Source organism: Equus quagga, chromosome 11 (assembly GCF_021613505.1).
Source record: "Equus quagga isolate Etosha38 chromosome 11, UCLA_HA_Equagga_1.0, whole genome shotgun sequence".
Taxonomy (NCBI): domain Eukaryota; kingdom Metazoa; phylum Chordata; class Mammalia; order Perissodactyla; family Equidae; genus Equus; species Equus quagga.
Window position 1 is genome coordinate 85,241,986 of NC_060277.1, and position 21,688 is coordinate 85,263,673.

General features: G+C 43.1%; 1 long non-coding RNA gene across 2 annotated transcripts; it reads left to right on the plus strand.

The window, feature by feature from the left end:
* Positions 1–91: 91 nt before the first annotated feature.
* LOC124246429 (uncharacterized) lies at positions 92–20,831 on the plus strand. 2 transcript variants are annotated; one of them, XR_006890494.1, is made up of 4 exons: positions 92–189; positions 1,564–1,651; positions 5,939–6,048; positions 7,641–7,698. It is a non-coding gene; the product is annotated as an uncharacterized LOC124246429 (long non-coding RNA). The 2 variants fall into 2 exon arrangements; XR_006890495.1 differs by lacking the exons at positions 5,939–6,048; positions 7,641–7,698 and adding an exon at positions 20,699–20,831.
* Positions 20,832–21,688: the final 857 nt, after the last annotated feature.

A 21,688-nucleotide genomic window follows, 5' to 3' on the forward strand; every position in this document is an offset into this window, starting at 1 on the left:
GCTCGGCCAACATCCCGCCGCCGCCTCCCGCAGCCGGGCCTTGCTCGTGCTCTCGCGAGATGAGCTGTAATCTCGGCGGGGCTCGGGAGAGGGGCCTGGCGGGAGCGTTCGGAACCCCGGGAAGCAGAAAGGAGTGCTCCGCGTTTCCCGCGCGGGTTCTCCCGCCTCGGCTCTGAGCGGACTGGAGGGGTCAGTTGGACCACCTGCCTGCGTCGTCACGGAGGGCCCCCTGGAAAAGGCGGAGGGGCGGGTGAGCGGCAGGGCTCCCGTTGCTTCCCCGTAACTGGCCTTACATTGTAATGCATAGCCCCGTGGCCGTTAATAATTGCTTAATAATAACCGCGTAATGGGAGTGCCTGGCACCGCTTAAACGCAGCGTTCGTGCCCGTTTTCACAACTTGGTGATGTCGAAGTGGAACACTTTCCTCTAAGTGGGTTTGGCTTTTGGAATAATTCCCGTGAGGACATGATAATCACCATGAGTCACTGACTCCTCCGGGAAACTTGGGAAAATAAATTGCCCCCAGACAAGTGGGTGGGGTCCCGGCTGGCCAGGCCTGCGCCCGGTCCTAAAACATAAGGACTTGAAGTGAATATTGGTTTGGGCAAAATATAGAAAAGAGATCGTGCTAAGAACTCACCATTACTTGGGAAAATGCTTCACTAGTCAAATGCAAATTTAAAGGACAGTGAGATGCCATTTACCTATTGAGTTTTAGGTATCAATTCATGTAGTATATGTGAGTCCTGATGCACGGTGTGATTAGTGCCATGAAGGAAACAAATAGGAAGCGGAAAGAGGAAAGAAGTAACAAGAAGAGACGTACTTTAGGTCCTGTGGTTAGAAAAGGCCTGAGGTGAAATTTAAACTGAAACCTGCTGGCTGAGAAGGAGCTGGCCTTGCAAATTGTACTTGGGAATAAGAGCTGGGGAGTATGTCCTGCAGAGGCAACAACACGGGCAAAAACAGGACACAGCTTCTGGTGAACTAGAAGATCAGTGTGGATGGAATGGGGGCGGGGGGGGGGGGGGGGGGGGGACCGGAAAAGAAGGGAGAGGGAGGAGGTTTTGTTTTTTGGAGGGTGGCAGTGAGGGAACTGGGCTGCCTTATAAACCATAGTAAAGCTTGAATTGTATTCTGCTCTGCTCAGCACCCCCAAGCCAGGCGTGCTTCCACCTCAAAGCCTTTGCACTTGCTATCCCCTCCAACTGGAATATTCTGCAGAACTCTGCAGAGCTCACTCCCTCACCTCTTTCATGTCCTTTGCTCAAAGGTCACCTACTCAGTCACCTTCTCAGTGAAGTCTTCCCTGGACTCTGTTTAAAATTGTAACCACTCCTCCTCCCCACCTCCACAATTCCCTGTTTCTCACCCCTTCTTTATTTTTCTTCATAGTACTTGCCGCTATCTACATACTGTTTACCTGACATTCATGAGAGGACACATTATTGAGGGCATGGCACATGGAGGACACTCAGTAAAAATGTGTTTAGTGAATGAATGGGAAGCCATTAAAGAGAGTTAAGTAGAGATCGACATAATATAATTTCTGTTTTTAAAAGGGAGCTGTTGCTGCTGTGGAAAGAATGCATTAGGGAAAGACCAGCATAGAAGCAGGAGACCAGTTGGGAGGCTGATGCAGTGGTCCAGGTGAGAAATGATGCTGGCCTGAGCTAAGAGTCATGGTAGTGGGTATGAAGAGGCTGCTTGGGACTCAAGATATATTTTGGAAGTAGTAGCAACAAGACTCCATCATGTTATTGGGGGTAAGGAAAAGGAGACAATGAATGATGCTTCCTCTGGCTTAAGTTACTACGTGAAATGGGGTACAGTTTATTGAGGTGGGGGACGATAGGGGCAGAGAATCATTAGTTTCATTTTGGACCCATTATGTTTGTACTGTTTTTGTGACATCTAAGTGCAAACAGTACTTAAGTTGGATGTGCAAGTCTGGACCTCAGAGGAGTGGTCTGGGTGGGAAATACAAATATGTATTGAAAATCATGTAAAAAGCAGATATTTTAAGGAAAGACAATGCCCTGGTGGTGGTGGAGGTAGGAATGGTCTACAGGGAAGAAACTGAGAAAATGATGTCCAGGGAGGGTAAGTACAGGAAAGCGTTGGTAGGAAAAAATGGGGAGAGGGAGGGAGTAGAAGAAAGAGGGAGATGAGGTTCTGAATGTGGTGATGGGAAGGAGGGACAGAAAGCAGGGGGCAAATGAGATTAATCTGTCAGTCTTATCCTGTGTGTGGGGACATGGGCAATGCCTGCCAGGATGAAAGGAATGAGGGAAGAATAGAGGAGAGAGGTAACTGGAATATGAGAGAAAGTACAAGACAGGAGTCAAAGGGGAGAAGATGAGAGCACAGGATTAGCTGAGATCATAACCAGAGATCCAGCAGCTGTGGCTTAGGAGGTGGCCACAGGTCAGGGCAGTTCAGAGGTCATGGGGTGGCCCTAGTTTAAGATTAGAAGGTGGAGGAATGAGAAGAGAGGTGAGGGTGGAAGGTGATCCTAAGAACTTGGCCATGAGGAAAATAAGATGATGCTGTTAGACTTAAACTTTAACATCAATTCTAAATGGGCAAAGGTCCGCTGAAGGCAGGGATTTTAAGCTAGGAGTCATAAAACAGCTTCAAGGACATCCACAAACCCCATGAAATTGTGCAGATGGTTTTATAAGGTTGGCGCTTTTCTGCAGAAATAGTTGTGGATAGCTTCTGTCAGATTCTCTGATATTATCCTGATGTTAAAAAAAAAAAAAGAATAAGGATCTGGTAAGTAGAGCAAGAGAGAGGGTAAAGCCATATCTAAAAAGGAATATGTCAGTCAAAAGGAGATGAATAATAAAGCACCCAAAGGAGACAAAAAAAAAGAAGCGGGCCATGCCCACCTAAGGGAGGAGGTCCCCAATGTGATCTAATCTAGAAGCTGCCATCTTGGATAAGTGGAAACGGTCAGATCAGAACCCGATGCAATGATTCATTGACATTATATAACTCATGCCCCTCGTTCTGACTCCATACCCACCGAGCAACATTCTGATGAGGCACTGTGGAAGGCACTGGTCCACCTGACAGGTAGATTTTTGTCATTGTAAATTACGTAAGTGGCTGTCTTGTTTTCTGCATCTGGTACACATCTCGTGAATGTTTTTTGTTTGACTCAGCTTTCAGTTCTGGGACTCCAACGTGGTGAAGTTTCTGAGTCTGGCGAAAAGCTGAGTGAGGGCTTGATACAGGGCCGTGGGGAATTTCATCAAAACATCATCCATGAGGCTCTTTAAAAAGTCAGCCCAGTTGTCTTCCCTTGAGAGCGCCTCCAACTTCAGGGGGCACATAGTTGAGAAATGTCCTGCCTTTCCTACAGGAAGGATCTACAGAAGGAACTTTTTCAGTGCTCACAAATATGAACTGTCCCCTTTATGGGCAATACAGTGAAGGAGTGTCTTTACTCCTTCAGTTTAACTGAATAAACAAGTGGAACTCAACCCCTCCCACTCTCCACCCAACTCCCTATTCCCTTAAACTGAGGAAGCACTTGGCTATGCCCCAGGACTGTGTGTGTCTGCAGGGAAGAATAAATGATCTGCTCCTAGACAAGTCAATGGAAAGAGCTGGGGAATAAACAATACTAATGGCCAATACTTAATGAGCACTTAATGCCCAGCACTGTGCAAAGTACTTTATCTTAATCCTCTGCCAACCTCAAAAACTAGATACTCTTGTTATATTATAGTCTCGTTTTATAGCCTTTAGTCACACAGCAGCAGAGGCAAGGTTTTAACCCAAGCAATCTGACTTGAAGCCCATGGATTAACCAGCTCACTCTAGTGCTGCAGGAGGCACACCTAGAAAACCAGGGAGCAGATTTATACAGAAGCATGGCTGCTGTAGATTGACTTGTGTCCCCTCAGAAAGGATATGTTGCAGTCCTAACCCCAAGTACTCAAAATGGGACCCTATTTGGAAATAGGACCGTTGCAGATGTAATTAGTTCAGTTGAGGTCGTAGTAGGGTAGATTGGGCCCCTGATGTAATATGACTGGTATCCTTATGAGAAGGCAGCTGTGTGAAGACAGACGCACAGGGAGACCACCATGTGACAACAAAGGATTGGATTTATGCATCCACAAGCCAAGGAACACCAAAGATTGCCAGCAAACCACCAGAAGTGAGGCAGAGGCAAGGAAGGCGTCCCCTACTGGTTTCAGAGGGAGCTCAGCCCTGCTGATACCTTGATTTTGGACTTCTTCCCTCCAGAACTATGAGACAATCGATCTATTGTTTTATGCCACCCAGTTTGTGGTACTTTGTTGCAGCAGTCCTAGGAAACCGATACAGTGCCCTTCTTTCTTGAACCCATGGATGCTGGGTAGAAAAAAGGAATGTGAAGTCATTCAGCAGATAATAAAAGGTGGCTGTCCCCTTCCTCCCCTCCAGACCCAAGATGCTATGGCTTCACAGGGCATAGGCCCCACCCAAGTGGCTATGATGAAGGGGCCTCAAATAGGCACCACCCAGGCTCCAGCACCATCATCACCTCATACTTTTGGGGACATTTCCAGCCGTATAGTTAAGATCTTAATTCTGGTTCTGTTCAGTGGGTGGCTGGCAGTATGGCTGGCTATTTCCCAGAGCCCCCTTCACTCTTCCCAGCTTCTTCCACTGGCACTTCAGTTTGGAAGTTAAGCCTAAGAAACTCTACAAACTACTTCAGGCAGGGTGAAGTTCTAACGCAAACCAATTTAGGTCCTTCAACTACAGCCAAGCTCGTGCATGTAGAGAAGCAGTTAAATCATCAGAGACTCTTACCTACCTCATTTTATTCCATGGAAGGTATCTCTTTCTGGCCCAACTATGGGAGTCCCCGCAGGAGGCCCCCGACCATGCTGGGTGCCTGTATATGGATGCTTGAATTGCTTGGGCTCTATAAGAAAACTGTTGTGAGCCCTCTCTGGGTGGGGTTTATGACCTTTTGTGCAGTGTTTCTGTTAGTTTGCATACCTTTCTCTGCACCGTTGCAGCTGAGATGGTCCAAAACCACAAGGTCCAGGAGTGTCAAATAACTGCAGGGAGATGGGAACTCCCCTGGGGATGAGACCTTTAGCCAAGATGATCCACTCCCAGAAGTGATGAGGCAGAGCATGTAGCAATACGGGAGCTCACACACTTCACCCAAATCTTCCATTGTTCCCAGCCTCCACACACCCCCTGCCATTCCATTGGAACCATTTCACTCACACTATTTATTCTAAAACCTGGGAAGTTTCTTAGTAACCTCTGTCTCCTGTTTGATCAGGCGCTGCGCTTTCCCACAGACTAATGTGTTCTACCCAGGTCTGCCACTAGCCCACACAGTGGCATTGTGCAAATTAGGCAACAGGTGTCCCTGCCCCCAGGCAGATACTGCCCTGTGCCAGGCTCCATGGTGAGCAGAGTAAAATAGCACATCCTGGATTTCAGCTGCCGCTGCCCTTGGGCCGGATGCCCTTGTGCAGGACATGACCTGCATGACCCTCCACGACATTCCTGCAGTTGGGAGCAAGTCCTGACAGAGCTAGTGCTGTCTACCGTGACACAATCAGCCAACCAGACTTCTTGGGGTTTGGTGCACCACACTGCCATGGCTTCATTCATTTAATTGCTGCCAAAGCCTGAAGTATTGCCATGCTCAGCATAAGTACTTAAAGAACAGTTATTATCTAAGTAACGTTACCTACCTTCTCAGTTTCCTCATTTGTCAAATGAAGATAATAATCAGACCCTTCTTCATGGGGTTGTTGTGAAGATTACATGAGATAATCCATACAAAATACTCTGCACAGTGCTGAGCCCAAGAAATAAAAGCTATTATTCCAAGTGCTTTCATCAATCAATCAAGAGCAAGTCAAGATTTATTCAACAAATAGGCATTAAGCAACTATTTTCTGCCAGGCTTTGTGTAAGGTGCTGTGGTTACCAAGGTGAATACCCCTATCTGGTAGGGAAGGTGGATGTGAACATACGCAAAGACCGTGTGCGGCGGGGTCAGCGCTGTGACAGAGGTAAGTACTAGGTGGGATGAGAAGTGATAAATGTCCATGAGTTTCATTCTGCTTGTTTTAGGGTCAGGGAAGCTTGAATGTATCACTGGTACTCTTTCTGCATTTGACATTCACCAAAATAAAATATATTTCTTCGGTTATCTATTGTTGCATACCAAACCACCCCCAAACATCCACTGATTATTAGCTCATTGGGATGGTTTGTTTCTGCTTCACATGTTGTTGGCTGGGGGATTTGACTGAGGTTGGAGGATCCAAGATGGGGTCACTCACATGTCTAGTACCTCAACTGCAATGGCTGGAACAGCTGGATGGCCAAGCATTTATTTCTTTCTCCTTGTGGTCTCTCCAGCAAGGAATCTGGACCTCTCTACATAGTGGCTTAGGACTCCAAGAAGATGAAGGCTAAAGCTGCCAGGTGTCTTAGATCCAGGCCCAGACCTAGACACCATCACTCATGCTGTACTCTATTGGTCAAAAAAAGTCCCCGGGTCAACCCAGATGCAAGGGGAACATCCATAGACCCCGCCTCCAAGTCGGAGAAGAGGTAGAGAATTGAGGACATTTTAAACCTACCACTTCTATTATCATATTCCACTTTATAGCCAATTTATGACTTAGGAGGTATCTAATTGGTGAGATTCTGTGGCTGCTTCAGGAACCAGTGGTATGAAATGCAGTGTGGCATAGCAGCAGCAAAACACAGGATTCAAATGCTCATTTCAGTACTAACACACTATGTGGCCCTCAGGTGAGTTACCAAGCCTCTCTTCCCACCCTTTCCTCCTCCGTAAAATGAGGGGCAGTAAGATCTAATTCCGCATGGTTATTTTGAGGATTAGAGAGAATGCAAGAAAGCACTGCACACGGTAGATGAGATGGTTGAGCAGAGCCTTAATACTGGTGAGGTTGTTAGGTTTCGTGCCTTTCTTCTTAAGCAGAGTGATACGACTGGTACGTTTGGAGCCACTCCTGTCTGTCCTGGAAGCACCCAACAGACCTCTAGTATTGCCTGCCCCTCCCTGAGAGCCTCAGCAATTAGGCCATGGAGTTGGGGCATGGCTTCTCAATTTTCTTCAACGTTTTGGAAAACAATTTAGTAATCATTAACAAGAGTCATAAAAAGCGTTCATATCCTTTGACCTAATAACTAGATTTCCAGAAAATTATCCCAAGGGAATTGGTTCAAAAGAAAAGCAAAATCCATACACATCAAATTCTTCATTGCCATTTTCTCTAGAGTAACTAAAAAGAGAGAAACAGCTTAAATGTCCCATAGTAAGGGAATTGTAAGCTAAGTTATGATACAAAGAAATACTTGCTGAGATATTATACAATTCCTAAAGTGACAAGTATTATCACTATAGGATAGCATGGAAATTTTAAAAAGTAAAATGCTAAGTGACAAATTCAGAATTCAAAAATTTCTTCACATGAACAAGGACTAGAGCCAGATGTGGAAAAAATTTGTTAGCATTTGGAAAGTGAGTTTGGAATTGATTTGTTTTCTTTAAAAATATTCTTTTTTAATTTATTTTTTTAAAGATGATTCTAATGGCCTCCTTTTCTTTTCTTTTCTTTTTTTTTTGCAGGCTGTTTTTTGGTGAGGAAGATTGGCCCTAAGCTAACATCTTTTCCAATCTTCCTGTTTTTATTTTCTCCCCAAAGCCCCAGTACATGGTTCTATAACCTAGTTGTAAGTCCTTCTAGTTCTTCTATGTAGGGGGCTGCCACAGCATGGCTTGATGAGTGGTGTGTAGGTCCATACCCAGGATCCCAACCAGTGAACCCCGGGCCACCAAAGCAGAGCATGCAAACTTAACCACTATGCCACTGGGCTGGCCCCTGTTCTTTATTATTTTAATCAAATTTAGAAGGAAAATTTAGCCAAGCCCAAATGGAAAAATGGTTTGTTAAAAAAGAAAAGCCACAAAATAAATACCAGAGACTAAATTTCAGGGCCTTTAAAAGTACAAGTGCTTAAGCTGCCGCCTGAAGATTCTCATTCAGAGGGTCCCAGGTATTTCTATTTTTTCAGACCTCCACAAATAATTTTGATGTTCAGCAGGGTGAGACCCACTGAGATAGACATTCATCATTATCCTGTCAAATGATCTAATAAACACTCTGATCAGAAATAGCAGTACAAAGAAAACTTCCATAATTAGAATTTTTTTACCCTAATAAAATATGTTCCTACTTGTGGGTTTTTCCATTTCCATTTATTTAGCTGTACTCTGACAAATTTGTAGCCTTTGTACGTAATCCAGAACACAGAAAGGACAGCTTTTGATAAATATGTGTGGTTCTGTACAATGTAAGGAAAAAATATGGCATAGGAGTGATAGCCAGGGGTTAGCAGGAAGAGGAATAAAAGCAGAAAAAAATGTCATCTGCATGTCACTCAAAAAGTATTGATGGAATTATAAGGATGATCTCCCACTGTGACCAGCTGTGGCCCTTTCCTAAGGAATAGAAGTCTCAAATAGTCTCATGAGATTGATATGCATATTTTTCTTTCTTTTATAATGCTGGCATTGAGTCATAGGGAGTTATTGTTAAAGACTAAAGAGTAGAAAGAAAAAGCCAAATAGAGCCTTGTCCTACCCAGCTTAGCTTCCAAAGAATATAATGAAAAAGATGGTCGATTCTTTGAAAAAGTTTTGGCGTTAACTAGTTTTCATGATGACTATGTTTCGACACCATCATTTCCCAAAGTGTGCTCTTTATAAAAAATAGTTCCTCAGAAGGCTAGAGGTATTACTTGAAGGGGTTCCTTGATGAAGTACATTTGTATTGCAGGATTTAACCGAGGTAGAGAGGTTTCTTTGAAGGACTTCTCAGGGCCTTTGTGAATTGCCAAGAAAAGAATATAATATGAAATATGAAAACCTTCTCTTGGTTGATGGAACATACTTTGCAAAACACTTCCATAGACCATGTGATTTCCAGTAAGAGCTAAATAAATGTTACTTATTAAAGCAGGGAAAAATTAATACTGGGTATTATGGTCCTAAATTTACATTACTTAATTTGTATTTGTCACCTAAGGAAAATTAACTTTCATGTGAAAATTATGAGATAATATATAGAAAATTCAACAGCCTCTCCAGACAAACCCTTAGAACTAATGAGAAAGTTCATTAAAGTTTCCAGACATAAGATCTTTGCCAAAAAGAAAATTGCTTTCCTATACACCAATAGCAAACAATTAGAAAATTTAGTTTTAAAAATACCATTTATAATAGGACCAAAATATACACACTATCTAGGAATAAGTCTAATAAAATATGGTCAAAACTTCTACGGAGAAAACTTAGTCTTTATTGATAAAGACATAAAAGAATTCCTAAACGAATGGAGAGGTACCATGTTTGTGGTTTGGAAGACTCAATGTGGTAAAGATGTAAGTCTCCATCTGTCACTCCTTTTGCTTCCTAATTAAGATTTACATTTTTCTCCTTACCCTTTCATTCTCTTGTTTCTTAGAATATCCACAAATGAAGAAGGTATTAGCTCTTTCGTTGTTAGAATTCTGCCTGTCTTAGCAAGTCTCTAATGAGACATGTTTTAGCGTTCCATCTAGAGATGCCCAATAATAACCTGGGGGTTGTTTGTAAGGTTTCCAGTATAGTGCAAGAAGTTCTTAAACATTAGTGTAATATCAGATTCCATGAGCGGCCTAGGCAATCTATTTGTGTCTTCCAACTGCTGGATATCTCTTTGGTACCTTAGCTAAAAAGAACTTTTCTTGTGCTCCAAAGTGCCCAGTTTAACTTACAAAATGGAATGCAGTAGATGTAATGAAGGCAGCTTCTTGGCTCCCAACAATACTCCCAGTGGCCACATTTGTGCTACATTTCCTCTGATAATTGACTCGACCCTGCGTCACAGAGGTGGGCAAGTGATCCAGGCTGGGTCGGTTCCAATGCCTCATTCCTCTGGCCTGTGATTGGACCAGGTAGGGGACACTTGACCAACCCTGGGCTGATCAGTCTTTCCCGATGGAGGAAAGAATAAAGCTAACATGAAAAGAGCAGAAGAGATAAGAGACCAGTAGTTTTTGAACCCCTGGCTCCAGTCACCCCTTCATTTGAGTGGGTTGAGGATATGAGCCAATAAAGGTCCCCTTTTTTGCTTAAATAAATTCAGTATGGCTTGCTGTCTCTTACAACCAAAGACTCTTCACAATAAATAAGCAGGTGGAAGCTTCAGTTTCCCAGGAGTCTACACAGGCTGCTAGTCACACAGCCAGAAGTTATTCAGGGAAGCTGAAACACTACAAGTTACAGGAAAAGAAATTATTAGAGGAAGGAGATCTTACATAATGGTGGGAGGAGCTGGGGAAGTGAAGGATCAGGAGGAAAGTTGGTGATCAGAAGAGAGGTCACCATTTGGTCAATCATAGAAGTTAAGCACATCCAGCACTGAAATGGCATGGCTGAGGCAAGGCTCGTGAGGGGTCAGTGGGCAGCTGTGCCTCTGGGTAGCTAGCACCTTTGTGGATCACTGTCAAGGATCTGGTGGTGAGTTGAGGGCCACTGTCAGTCAAGAGGGTCAGCAGTTGGAAAGAAGACGTAGATCAGGAGGAGAGAACAAGGACAGGCTGGAACCCATGGGCACCTTTGCGTCTATCTGCAACCACTTCTAACCACAACAGTCTTCAGAAGGCAACAGCTGCTGCTCCACCTCCACCTTCTGTCTCGCGCACATTCCTCTTTGGACCAACTCCTGCCTGGACCTGTACAGGGAGAGAACTCTGGGAAATGTAGATCCCAAGTTATTCAAGTTGGCACAGTACAAACTGCCCTAACCTTTATCCAGGCAGCCACACACTGAGAACTTCCTGTAAAGGTTCTCCTGTAAAGAAGGAGAATCAGATGCTACCATACTTGACTTGACCGGGGCCTCTGCAGCAGTCTGACCCCGAGCTGCCAGCTGCGCTTCTCCTTGGGCGATTTTTCTCACACCTTCCCAGGTTCCTAGCTCTGCAGCCCTCTTCTCTATACCTAAGCACCTTCGATCCTCCTCTCAGATCTGTAGGCTTGGCCCTGCCATAATTTTTAGGACTGATTCCAACTTTAGAACAGGAAGGTTAAGGATGGGTAGTCTGCTGCCTGGCGACATAGCACAAAGGTAAGTTTGCTCCGAGGTCAGCTTTGACTTCTTGCCCCTGCCCTGGGTTCTCTTGGCTGGCTTCTGCCTTGCTCCAGGAGCCAGAAATGCCATTTTGATTATCTGCTGAGCATCCCCTCCAGGGCTCCCAGGACTAAGTGCCTGCCTAGCTTCGTTGCTCCCCAAGCCCCACCTGAGTCCTGCCTCTGAACTCCAGCTGGAGCAACAGCTGCTACCTGCAAACGCGCTTTCCCAGATATCAGCTCCTACAAGTTTGATTTCTGATTGCGGCAAACCCATGACATGCTTGAGCAAGATTCTCCCAAGCCATTGTGAACCCCTACATTGTTTGTGCAGGTGACTTGTTCTCCAGAACCAAAGGGTCACCTGTTTGTTGTGCATAGCCTCGCACCACATATTCACCTCCTTTTCAACTTTCACTAAAATTGAACTCTCCCTTGATGACAGTTTCTGTGCATACTCAAACAGCTTCTTCAGTCTCTTTTTTTGTGTAGAGGACAAGTGGACCTGTTCATCCCTCTAAGCCCAACCCGGCTGAGTTCGACATTCAGTTGTATTTCATTTTCTGGTTGAATTTCTCTTCAGTTTGATACCGGCGGCAGCAGCTGACTTTCTGTTCCAAAGAAAAAACTATTGTGCTTATTGTTATTTTGTAATTACCTAAGGAATGTTGCTGCATGCCCAACCATGAGCAAAGGACCAGAGTCGAGGTGAGATGGAATACCGATCATTCACTCAACTCATTCCCATGTGCGAGGTGTTTAAGATGCCTGTCTTGGCAAATGACAAATGAATGCATGTCACAGATCCTTGGGGTCACTCAAAGGTATTTTAAGTGGTGAGTGGCATCCAAGAATGCCAAGGGTGTTAATTTATTACTGCTCTGTTGCTACCCTCTATCCTCCTCTTGTCATATCAGATGACCCTGATGCCTCCTATTTTACTGAACAACTGCTTATCATCAATTGCCCTGCTCCCTAGATTCTGTGTTCTGCCTGCCAAAGTAGACCGCCTCCCAGCACTCACACCTGTGAGCTGCATTCCCAGGACATACCCTGGGTGGGTGTGTCAAGTGTCAGGTTCCCACCCCTTCCAATGTGCCTTGTTTCTTCAATGCTCTGGAGCAGGTCGGCTAGGATGACCATCATTACCAATAACACATTGAACACTGGTTGTACTGAGTCAAGGAAATACTTTTAAATACTTCTGCTTGCTGCAGGGAAATATACCAAGAGAAAATAAAGGCATCAGTGAGATAGCTTGGCTCATTAATCATCTCCTATGAGCCATCCTAAATTCTAACAAGTTGAGTGGGGTTATCACTGACTACATGATAGCCATCAAATTGGGCTGTAGTTCAAACATATGATCCAATGGCACTTCCATGCACTCTACTCCTCATTGGACTCCTTGTGTAATCATTGTGCAGAGTCCATCTAAGTCCATTTTGCAGAAGTTGGAGCAGCACACTTTTGTTCTTCTAGGTGATTGCAGATTTTATAATCTTTTCTCTTAGCATGTTTTGTGTGTGTGTATGTGAGGAAGATTGCTTCCTCTTTTTGCTTGAAGAAGATTGTCACTGATCTAACATCTGTGCCAATCTTCTTCTATTTTGTATGTGGGATGCTGGCACAGCATGGCTTGATGAGCAGTGCTAGGTCTGCATCTGGGATCTGAACCCACGAACCCTGGGCCACTGAAGTAGAGCGCACAAACTTAACCACTATGCCACCGGGCTGGCCCCTCTTATGATGTATTTTTTACCACAATTCTGACTTATTTACTGCTGAGTCCTTGGTCAGGAGCCCATTGTCCCATTTTAGTAGTATTCTTTTAAGAAAATGAAGTGTATTTTAATTTTTTTTTTAAAGATTTTATTTTTTTCCTTTTTCTACACAAAGCCCCCCGGTACATAGTTGTATATTCTTCGTTGTGGGTCCTTCTAGTTGTGGCATGTGGGATGCTGCCTCAGTGTGGTTTGATGAGCAGTGCCATGTCCACACCCAGGATTCGAACCAATGAAACACTGGGCCGCCTGCAGCAGAGCACGCGAACTTAACGACTCGGCCACGGGACCAGCCCCTATATTTTAATTTTTTATTCAATGAGTATTTTAATTTTTAAAAGATCCACTCTACCGTGAGCATATTGTGAGTCCTGCCTCTGATTTGTGCCCTAAGGGGGTGTGCGTGTGTAGCAGATAGTGGGGGAGGGGGTGGCGTGGAATGAATATGGTCCTTGGAGGAGAAGCTCTATTCTAGGACTGATAACTGTGATGTTTCCTAAATGGCAAAAAAACAAAAACAAAACGGGAGAGGCTGCTAGTTGGGATAACCGTGAGCCAGGTTTTCCCCTTAAGACTCAACAACACCTTCAGCTTCCTCTAGTTTTCTTCCAATGGAATTTCAGCTCATTCTTGTTCTTACTCCGGGCAAAATGGAGCTATTCCTTCTTTTCCTGACCCTATTTTGGCTAGAGGCCCTGACACTTTCCCCCGAAGCCTCAAAGCCTCTCCTAAATACCTGTGGTAGACCAAATAATGCCCCCCAAAGATGTCCACATCTTAATCCACAGAATGTGTGAATATGCTACATTACGTGGTAAAGGGAACTTGGCAGGTATCGCTAAGTTAGGATCTTAAGATGGGGAGATTATCCTGGAATATCTGTGTGGGCCCAATGAAATCACAAGGGTCCTTATAGAAGAGATGCAGGAGGGTTAGAGTCAGACAAGGACATGTGACTACAAAGCAGAGGTTGGAGTGATGTGGGGCCGTGAACCAAGGCATGTGGGCGGCCTTTAGAAGCTGGAAAAGGCAAGGTAACAGTTTCTCCAGAAAGAAGGCAGCCTGACCCATATCTTAGCCCAGTAAAATCCATTTTGGACTTCTGACTTCCAAAACTGTAAGAGAATAAATCTGTGTTGTCTTATGCTGCTAAATTTAAGGTAACTTGTTACAGCAGCAATAGGATACTAATACAGTGCCCCAGCCAGCATTGTCTGGACGGTAGAGGCTGAGGGGTTATCTAGAGCTGTGCTGACAATGTGGTAACCACTAGCCACATAGGGCTGTGGAGCGATTGAAACATGGCTAGTCTGAACTGAGATGTGCTGTAAGTGTAGAGTACCCACTAGATTTTAAGGACTTGGTTAATGTCTTGGATACATTGGGTTACCTAAAAAACATTATTAAAATTACTTTCACCTGTTTATTTTAACTTGTTTAAACCTAGCCACTAGGAAATTTAAAATTACACATGTGACTTGCATTATATTTCTACGGATCAGCACTGTTCTAGAGATTTGTATGAATCTCGCTACCGCAGTTTTTGATGTCACTGTGAGACCCAGCTGAGTGGCGGAGACCTTCTGCTTCTAGTGCCCCTGGTTCCTGTTGAGTACTCCTGGACGCTGCTGGAAGGGCACCTGCCCTGAATCACCCTGAACCTGTCTAGCTTGGGCCCTGGCTTCCCACCTTAAGTCTTTCAACCTTAAGTTTTGCGAGCTGGGGGCCAGCTTTAAGGAAAAGAACACAAAATCAGGCTTGGGTCTTGGAGCAATCTGTGCAAGGGCGGGACCTTGAAGCTTAAGCTTCATTAGCCTCATGGTCTGTCTGCCTCTGCCTTCTCTCCCAAATCTCCCCTGGGGTGGCTCCTTTCTCCCAGTCTCTAGTCTGGGAGATCCCCACTCCCAAAGGGATCCTACTCTGCAAAGATCTCTCACTAGTTCCTAAGACAGCAACCAAATTGGCCACTATTGCCCTTAACCCAGGCAAAGGGGGTTAGACCTTGAGCTTTGGAGGATCCCACATATCACAAACACAACAGGTGTATGAGGGAATGTAAGGGGGCCCGTCAGTGGGGATTTGGCACTCAGGACTGGCACGGCACACTCCATAAACCCTAAACATTTGTTCCCATCACTTACACTGTTGAGGTCCTAAGAAATTGCTTCGTTAGCATTTCTCGCCCTATGTCCTTGGAACAAAAAGGACTGAAATCTAATGCCATGAAGGTTTCTAAGTTGCAGTGCTGCTAACAGAGAGCTAGACACTGCTTCAGAGTGCAAGGAGGAGGAAGCACTTAAGAAAAAAAGACAAATCTATTAAGTTGTCAAATCTTTCATCTCAGCTGGCATGAATGCAGTAGATTCTTGCATAACAAGGTATCTTTTCCCAGTGGTGCATAGTTCTGGTGTTTGCAACAGTTGCAAATGACAGCTAAGGAATAATTTGTAACATTACATAACTCATGTAACTCAGATTTGTATAAATGCAGGTCTAGATGCAACACTATATAAACATTATATGAATCGTCAACTAGATGCACATTGAATGCTAGAATTATAGTTCTTTATAAAAATTTTAATAAGATGTAAATTTTCCAACAATTTAGATATTAATTTCAGCTTTATTTAAATAATTTTGAAAATGAGTACAAGTCAAGATCACCATAGAGATAGAAAATACAAAAGTGGAGCTCAGAGAAGAAAAAGGCTGAAGGAAAATGAAATAGAACATAGTCTTCTTAAATGTCTAAAAACTGGAAACAATGGGAGGGGCAGACTTCTCTTGAGTGTGACCCACTTAAAGTTTGCAGACAGGACTTTACACATTCTTTGTTTAATAAAGATTTCATTACTAATCAAATGAAAATGAACAAAAATATCTTCCAACCCACAATTTGAAACCTCAGATGAAATTCCTGCAACTTCATCTTCTTCACTAAATGCAGACTTAATTATTGACTAAAACAATGAAAACAACAAAAGAATTATTCATAATAAAGTCATAACTCAGAAAGCCAAATGCAATTCTTGCCTGTCCATTAGCATATGAAGAAAATTGCATTTATAAGAGCTGCAATTGAATGTGAAAACCGAAAAACCTCTGGAGCTTTACTACGCTTATTGGATAGAGATCCTGAAAAATGGCTGTCACATTCTGACAGCGTAAATATGTTCCCAGCAAAATGCAATTCAATTCAAATTAATGATTACAATTTTCCATTGCCTGAACATGACAGAAAATTTAGTATTTAATTTTACAGCAAAATTATTTTAGATAGAGAAAGAAATTGTAGAAATAGTTTTTATATGTTTTTACATCCTAGGTAGCAAATATTTTATTACTGCTGTGACAGAGTTCTATAACCAGTCCACAAGATCAGTTTGGGCCAGTTAAGGTGTTTGTGCCTGGAAACACTTAGGTTCTTGACTAAAGTGAAATATCACTTGTGCACACAAAAAAAAATGCATACGCGACTATTAGAATTAATTTTTTTAAAGACTGAATAAAGGGCCAAACAAAAATAGTATTCAACAGAGACAAATGATGTTCTTAAATGATGTAGGATGTCCTTATAAAATAATATTTATCTCCAATACTTAATCAAACATGATGCTTTTTGTGGCAATGACAGCTCAAAATTTACAGAAAATAATGGAAATTTTCTAGGTTTCGTAGAAATTATTTCAAAATGTGATGCGAAAATATTCAACACATAATATAGGTTTAAAAATGCATCAGATGATCACCATATAGAATGGAGAATGCAAAATGAGATTATTAATTTGTTTTAAAGTAAGAGAACTCATACACAACATATTTAGAAGTAAATCTTACTCAATTTAATTAGATTATATTACAAACTATAATCAAAAGTAGTATATTTCTTTTTCTTTATTATTATAAAAGTAATATATTAGATTTCAAAAGTCATGCAAACAAGTAATATATATATTGATGAACCACCAGAAAGAAAAAAACCCAAGGAAATTGAAATTAATATTCCCTGAGTTTACATTTCCAGTGATAATTACATTCAATCGTATTTGCTGTTTTGCTGGCTTTCACTCATTTAAAAACCACAGCTTTATGGATTTTTTTTATTTTGTTGTCATGAAAGTATGTTCTCTTTGTTGTGATGAAACTAGTTAAAGCAGAGAGTTAGGATGTGTTTTATTTAACCGTTTGCTAGCTTGATTTTACACTTTAATTATTTAGACATATGGTACATGAGTCTCTATTTGTGTTGTTACCTGGGCCCAACAAACGTTGGCAGGAAGCCTGGTTGCCACCCACCAGATCTGACTTCCTCAGGTGTGGATCCTCAGAGCCTCCTGGAGCTCGCTGTGCAGCCACATCAGTTTGCCAAGCCCTGGTCACCCCAATCCCCAGCTTCTTCCTCAACCTACCTAGCCCGTTGTTGATGTACCAGCGCGTCTCAGGATCAAGTGCACGTGTGTAATTACAACAGAGTTCTGAAAGTGTGAAACGTACTAAACCAACCATGTGTGCGGAGTGGCCTCACAGGCGAACTCAGAATACTCAGAACTCTTTTACCAGCTGAGGAAACCATCCTACTCCTTTCTCCCACCCTCCAGACTCCCAGGTCACCAGTATTTGGTATTTGAGAACTGTGAGTACCAGTCTTGTGGGAAGTGAAGAGAGATTTAAGTTTATGCTAATCTTCCCCTCTCAAAGCCTAATTACTTAAAGGCCATTGGTCTGTGTGAACTCCTACAGCTATTAAGAGTTAGGGAAGTTACATATTAATTATTCAAATGATTGATCTGCTGGATGAATTAGCCCCTCACCTTCCCCTCATGTCCCAGCCTCTGAGGTGCTTTCCCCATTTGTCAGCCACTGTGTACCGTGGGATGCAAGCTGTCCCTAATTGTTGGAGCAGTACATCTGCTGATCCAAAAAATAAGAAGTACATGCAGATGGTAACATTCTGGGTTCAGTTGCTTAGAAGATTTCTCGTGCATTACAGCACTGCTCCTTTCTATTACCACAGACCCTCAAGGGTAGCTGCGAAGGGAAGAATTTAGTGGCAATCTGTGCCCACATCCAGATAAGGGATGGACTGCTCCAGGCTCTTTCATGTCAGAAGAGCCTAGAGTCTGTGGGGTGGGATTTCCCTGAGAGCAGTACTTCCATTCCTCAAAGACAGCCTGGGAGAGTGAAAAAACAAACACACGGAAAAATAGGACAACTGAAGCCTGACGAAATAAGCTGGTACCTTACCCACCCCAGGGCATCTTGTGAGTTCAGCTTTGCTGGGTCTTGCAGAAAAATCACTCACTGTTTCTCTGTCTTTTATAGAGACATGTTTTCTTATTATTCCATAAGGAGTGGCTATGTATTGTACAAACTACAGGAATCACAGATAAGCAAAATAACATACAGCTAACTGCAGATGAGCAAAGTAAAATATAATAAAACAAAAATCACCTGTAATCCTACCCATACTATCACTGCTACACTTTGCTATATATCCTTCCAGTCCTGTATTTGTGTTTGTGTGTGTGTATGTGTGTGTGTGTGCATGTGTTTTAGTAAAAATGAGGTCATATTGTAAATGCTATTTGACAGTCTGCCTTTTTAATCAACAATATTATGAAGGCTTTTCATGGCTTCAAATTTTCTGCTTTATTACCGTTATTATTGAAAATAAATTCTCAATATATGGTAGCTACTTTTATGCGCCATGCACTATGCTAAGAGCTCCAATTAAGTCATGTCATTTAGTCATTTCTGTGACTCTAGGAAGTGGATATCATTATCCCCATTTCACAGATTAGGAAATTAAGTCACAGAGCTTGAGTAATTTAAAATATGCCACAAAAGTGGTAAGTGACATCACAGATTAGAGCCCAGTTCTGCTGAGAAAGCTCAGGTTTTTAATCAATACGATAAGACTTCCGCTTAGCATCATCTTCTAATAATCTTTTGAGTAAAAACAGGGATAGATCAACAGGTAGTAGGTGAATCAGGCAACTGACAATCAAAAGACATACAGAAACAAATGTAAGTATAATCAAGCATATCATCATATACATGGATGTGCAGGGGTGTTTGTAGATCACAGAGATATAACGATACAATCCGGGATCAAAAGAAGGAAAATCAGAAGTGAGAGTGAGGTCAGAGGAAATGACATGGAGAGTGTTTTTCATCCTTTCCCTGTTGAGGAAAGTTGAGGACATCTCTGAGAAGTAGAAACTACCCTTTATCTCCTTTTCATCCTTATAACCAATCTTCTTCAGTCACATTTGGTGGCTCCCCTTCCTTGTCTCACCCACTAGCTGGGGATATTTCCCAAGGAAGACCACATTCTTTTCTTTCCTTTTCTCCCTCAGGTGTCTCAGGCCTCCGGATAGCCTACCTCTTATCATCAGATGATTTTCAAGTCAATATCTAGCTCTCCCCTTTATCCAGAGTTATGCTTCTGCAGCTCCAAATGCCTGTGGATTGCTCTACGTGCATATCCCAGTCATTTCAAATTCAAGATGTAGAGCTCAACTCTCCCCTCCAAAATTGATTCTCCTTCTCATCCCTCAATTTCTGTTAGTGGCATTATTGCTCTCTCACTCTCTGGGCTCCAATCTCAACTTATCTTTGATCATTCCTCTTCCGTAGCCCACTTCTAAGCAGCTCCTCCCCGCCACACCTTGCTCAGAGAAGTAAGCCCTAGCCTTTCCTTGAGCATAAATTGAAGGGCGGTAGCAGGTATAAGCCTGGGGTCACACATTCCAACAGGATTCCATCACGGGTGCATCTGACCCACCACAAAAGGGAAGAGAGAACACGATGAATATCTTTTGTTTTGGCCTGCCCAGTGTCCCTTCTTCTAGTAATGGAATCATCTCTTCATTTGGAGAAGACAACCCTCCCCCATTATCCATCCACAGTTTTCAAGTGGGGCTGACTCACTTCCCAGCTCCAAAAGCCTGGGCACCTGAATCAGGCCAGACTAATCAGAGTCAGAGAGAGTGGACCAGGAATGGACATGTGACTCAATCTAGGCCAATGGAAATCATTCCAGGTACTTTTGTGGAACAGAGTGGGAAGAGATTCTCCCTTTTTTTAAAATAATTTTTTCTTTTCTCCTCAAAGCCCCAGTACATAGTTGTATATCCTACTTGTAAGTCCTTCTAGTTCTTCTATGTGGGATGCTCCCTCAGCATGGCTTGATGAGCAGTGTGTAGGTCCATGCCCAGGATCCGAACCAGTGAACCCCGGGCTGCCAAAGCGGAGTGTGCGAACTCAGCCACTATGCCACCACACTGCCCTGAGACTCTCCCTTTTATAGTTGATGGAAAATAATTGTGAAACTGCTGATGGCTATTTCTGTCGTGACTTGGGAGGCCGCTAGCTGAGAATAAGGACCAGACAGAAGAGAGATGGAACACTGAAGACGTCTTTGACTATCTAGATCCAACCGTGTTTGAAGCCAAACAACCCCTACACTTACGTGAGTCAGCAAATTCCCTTTTCTGCTTCGGCCAATTAAAATTTGGTTTATGTCATTTGCAACTGAAAGAGTCGTGTAGTATTCTCAGGCTCTTCACAAACATCCTGTTTCCTTCTTTCCAGACACGTGATGGGAGTATACTTCCATATCCTCTTTGAAGTTAGATGTGGAACGGGACCTGCTTTGACCAATGACATGGGAGCAGATATTTTAAGAGCCAATACAAATTCTCCCACTTCTTTCTCTCTCCATAGCAACCAGCGGTACTCCAGTTAGTGTTTCTCACGTCAGCCTGGTGTCCAGAGTGAGAGTAACGTGGAACAGAGCCCCCAGCTGACCTGTGACGGACACATAGCATGAGAAAGAAATAAACCTTATTTTTTTCAACTACTGAGATTTTGGAGTTTTTTGTTCCCACAGCTTAATTTAGGCCATCCTGACCAACTCTAATGCTGACTAGTTTAGAGAGGAAAGGGATTGTTGGTTTCTTAATCTCTGTGTCGTTGTATATGGCACAACAATGTGAATGTATTTAATGCCACTGAACTATACTCTTAAAAAAGGGTAAAATGGTCAATTTTATGCTAAATATATTTTACCTAAATAAAAAAAATATCATCAGCAGGCAATCAGATGTTTATTAGGGGCCTAGGAGGTAATTCTATGTAAATGGCTTTGATGGCCAAAAACATATTCTTTCTTGCATTCATTCGGCAAACCTTTACTGAGCACCTCCTCTGTGTCCATCACCATGCTAAGCACTCGAGGTACAGACACTTCTGACCTGGAAAAGCTTCCTTCCAGTCTGAGGGCACTTGTCACAGCTGTTTGCCATCCCAGCCCCACCCCTCTCCCCCTTTTAGCTTCTTCCTTTATCAGCAGACCCATCTATCACCCTCATCAAGCAGTAATAGCTGAAAGCCATTGTAGCCATTTAAGGAACACTTTCTGTAATCTTTTTGCCCTCCTCCTCACTAGCATGGTGATGAAGACAACAAGCTCTGGGGTCCAGCAGGCCAGGTGCAAATCCCAGCTCTGCCACATGCTAATTTTGTGACCTGAGGCAAGCTACTGAATTTCTCTGTGCCTCCATCTCTTCGCCTATAACATGGAGGTACAAATAGGGCCTGCCTATTATGATTGTTGTGAAGATTAAATGAGATATTTTGCATAAACGTGTAGCCCAATGCCTGGCACAGAGTAAGTGCCGAATAAACATCAGTTACCATTGATTAGTTGTTCTA